This window comes from Octopus bimaculoides, chromosome 26 (assembly GCF_001194135.2).
Source record: "Octopus bimaculoides isolate UCB-OBI-ISO-001 chromosome 26, ASM119413v2, whole genome shotgun sequence".
NCBI classification, from domain to species: domain Eukaryota; kingdom Metazoa; phylum Mollusca; class Cephalopoda; order Octopoda; family Octopodidae; genus Octopus; species Octopus bimaculoides.
Window position 1 is genome coordinate 11,120,970 of NC_069006.1, and position 4,289 is coordinate 11,125,258.

A 4,289-nucleotide genomic window follows, 5' to 3' on the forward strand; every position below is an offset into this window, starting at 1 on the left:
ATATATATATATATATATATATATATATATATATACATATATATATATATATATATATATGACATGTGAATTGTAAGCTGTTGTAGTTAATGAATTGTTAAAGGATCATCACGTTATGGACATCAATGTCTCACGAGACCATCTCTCTCTCTCTCCCTCTCTGTTTACGTCTGTGTGTAATCCCTTTTATCTATCTACTTATCTATCTGTCTATGGTCTGAGCTTAACGCCTTTCACTCTCTGAAGTACAACCATTTCCACTCGGATTCCCACCGAAATCATATCTCCTTGACGACATCTAACTTTGCCCACCACCTACCGCTACTACCACTGATCTCGCTCCTCCTCCTCCTCCTCCTCCTTCTCCTCCTTCTCCTCCTTCTCCTCCCCTTCTGCTCAGTAACACAAAGTCAGTGACATGGGCGAACAATGGAAGAGGGGAAAGAGCTGAAGGGAGAGGAACGAGAAACGAGGTGGTAGTGAAGAAATCATGTGATGAGTGGGATATTACTAGTACGCATGGATAACAATAAATGTAGATATTTACAGCGTTGTGGTAGGAGTAGGTGTGTGAACGAGAGTAGCAGTGTCGAAATGGTAGGACAAAAATGGCGGAGATAATATTTTGATTTATGTTAATTAGTTTCAATATACATACATGTACGTGTGTGTGTGTGTGTGTGTGTGTGTGTGTGTGTGTGTGTGTGTGTGTGTGTGTGTGTGTGTGTGTGTGTGTGTGTGTGTGTGTAATTATAGGCATAGGCATGGCTGTGCGTTAAGAAACTTACTTTCCAACCACATGGTTCTGAGATCGTCCCACTGCGTGGCACTTTGGGCATGTGTCTTCTACTATAGCCTTGTGCTAACCAAAGGCTTGTGAGTGAAATTGGTAGACGGAAACTGAAAGAAGCCCGTTGTGTGTATACATTTATTTGTGTGTGTACATGTATGTATGTGTGTGTGTGTGTGTATGTATGTATCTATGTATGTATGTATTTGTTTGTGTACGTTTGTGTTTGTCCCCCTGCCATCGCTTGACAACCAACGCTGGTATATTTATGTCCCCGTAACTTAGCAGATAGGCAAAAGAGACCGATATTATTAGTCCAGGGGTCGATTTCTTCTACTAACACCCTTTAAGGCGGTCATGGCTGAAGTCAAATGACTAAAACAAGTAAAAAAATAAAAGAATAAAAGAGTATATATATATATGTATGTATATATATATATTCTTTTTTTATATATTATTATTTTTTTTATATATTTTTTTTCTATATTATTGTTTTATATATTATTTTCTTCATTTTGTACTTTTTTGTACTTCTTTGTAAAAAAAACATTTTCATTCTCCTTCTTCTTGATAATTTGCTTCATCGCAATGAAAACCGGTTAGAAAAAATCTTTATTAAATTATGCTTCCAGTTCAACATTCTGGCTTTTTTTCATTTTCCTATATATATATATATATATATAATTACTATTATGTTAAACTGTCGTATGTCCCAATTTGGCCGAATGCGTTCTTTTCAATATTTATAATTGCTTGCAATAGCCGGTTCTTTTGGTCAAACTATCGTATCTCCAGTTGCTTCAGATGCCAAGATATCAAAAATGATCAAAGTGTACTACAACGGTTTTGCTATGGAATGGTGAAAAAAACTATCTTATCATTTTCTGAAAAAGCAACGTTCTGGACTTACAACACTTTTGCATAATAGCAACGATACACACACACACACATATGTTTTGCATGAAAGGCCTCGGGTTCGTTCCACGGCAACTCCACAGCGCTTCTTCATAAGCGCAGGCGTTGGCTGTATGATAAAAAGCTTGCTTCCCAGCCACATGGTTTCTGGTTCAGTCTGACTACGTGACACCTACGGCAAGTCTCTTCTACTATAGCCTCTGGCTGACCAAGACCTTGCGAGTGGATTTAGTGGGCGAAAACTGAAAGAATCATAACATACAGTGTATGTTATATGAATGAAATTTAGCTGCTATTTCTGGCAGGATGAGATACAAAGTAGAGGCTTCTTCGCTGACATGTTGTCTTAGTTGTTATGTTGATGTTGCTTTTGTTACTGTTGTCATTGTTATTCGTGCTGTGTTAGCACGCCGGGCGAAATGCTTAGCGGTATTTCGTCTGCTTAACGGTTTCTCGTCTGCTTAGCAGTATCTCGTTTCAAATTCCGCCGAGGTCGACTTTGCCTTCCATCCTTTCAATGTCAATGAAATAAGTACCAGTTGAACATTGGGGTCAATGTAATTGACTCATCCCCTCCCCTCAAAATCGCTGCCCTTGTGGCGAAATTTAAAACCCTTATTATTCTTGCTGCTCAAGGCGGCAAGCTGCCAGAATCGGTAGCACGCTGGACGAAGCGCTTAGCGGTATTTTGCCTGTCACTATGTTCTGGGTTCAAATTCCGCCGACATCGACTTAACTGTTCATTTTTCTCGGACTCGATAAAATGAGTACCAGTTACACACTGGGGTTGATGAAATCGACTAGCTCCCTTCCTCCAAAATTTCAGGCCTTGTGCATTTAGTAGAAAGGATTACTATTCTTATTATCATTGGTGTTATTATTATTATTATTATTATTACCTCCGCCTTAGTGAAGATTGTTTTCAGTCGCGTTCGTTTGTTTGTGTGTCCGTGGACAGGATATATCAAGAACCACTGGATGGATTCGGATGAAACATTCATGGATGTTTGACCTCATAACTGGCACGAACTGATTAGATTTTGGGATCTGTTTTTTTATTACCCATGCGGGCTAACATAGAGGTGACAAAACAGAATATGTGGGACATAAAACATATATAAAAAAAAAAACAGAAATAAATGTTATAATGTCTGAAGACATGAATATGATAAAATGGAAATGAAACCACTCGCCCCACCCATTTTCTACCTTTTAAATCCTGTACCCTCTAACACATCAATACCTGTTTCCTCCAAGCACCTATCGTACGTCGTAAAGTCTGGGAATGGGCTCCAGCTGCAGTCCACCTCCCAATAATAAAACCCTCTTGCTTCTTATTTGGTATTACACACAAGAGATGTTCCTCCACGTTATCAAACCCCGCAGTTCCAATACATTTTATGTCCCATTCCACCGAATCCCTTAACAGTTCGTCACTATGCAACATGTAAATCCTACACTTTTTCCTTCTTTTTTGACTTGCGGGGTGGTCTTTGTATGTGTTTGCCTCTTGTTTTTGTGTCGGATGGGAATGGATAGGCTTAGTGTCTGCAAGGAGTAGGTGGGTCTGAGAGGGTGTTTGTGGGATGGGTGTGGAATGGGGTTTACAGTTTAGTTCACTTGCCTTTTTTTATTTTTCTTCCTGTCACATTTTCCCATTTATTTTTCACTATTTCTGCTACTTCCTTTTCTTTTTCGATTACTTCCTTTCTACTGGTCTTTTCTATCTCCTCTTCCATATTCTCTGGTCGCTTTTCCTCTGGTTTTCTTGGTTTTGACGTACATTCTGCTCTTGTGTGTCCCTTCAGACCACATTTAAAGCAGCGTGGAACTCTTCCTTCCACCCTGACAGTCATAATTGTTTCTTCCATAACTATTGTTTCCGTAATCTTTTCCATCGTTTCTTTTGAACCTTGAACTATCATCTCCAGTTGTTGACCTCTCCAGTTGACGCACTCTTTTTTCTTGGCCTGGAGCACTACTATGTTGTCCTCATTACCACAGAGGACCGCATCTGCCACCCAGGTCACATCAATCTCCGGTGGGATTCCTTCAACCGTGACCCTTGTTGCTCTCGTGCCTCTATACGTGAGCAACAGCACCACTTCTTCGCTTCGAATTGTTGAAGCTGCATGTTTCCTCGCTGCTGCTGCATTACGAAATCTCACTTCTACTGTTCCGAATGTTGAACCTCTAGTCAGGAATATTATGTCATCCCAAATCTGCCTTAACGCTTTTTCTACTTGTTCTGTCGTGACGACATCAATTTTTCCCTTATTTATCGAAAAGGTTCGATAGTTTATAGTTTTCTCCCTTATTCCGTTTTTAACCTCTTGCGGGGAGCGACAGCTTCACTTCGAACCCATCTCGGATCATTTCTCCTTTGTGTTTTCCTAATTCGCCGATATTCACTTCTGTCTCCTTACACCTTGCTGCATCAGCAAAATTCCTCTTCTCTGTTCTCAGTTTTTGGTCCATTGTTTTAACAGCCTCCAGCAACTCTTCCTCGGACGATGATATGTCTGAATAACTGTCTTCAGACATTCTTTAACCAGCTGTCTCTTCTCTTACAAGAAGAGAAATC

At 39.8% G+C, this 4,289-nt stretch overlaps 1 protein-coding gene across 1 annotated transcript in view; it reads right to left on the reverse strand.

The window, feature by feature from the left end:
* Positions 1-4,289, reverse strand: part of LOC106874849 (H(+)/Cl(-) exchange transporter 6) — a 65,542-nt gene that overhangs the window by 7,298 nt on the left and 53,955 nt on the right. The window lies entirely within an intron of this gene.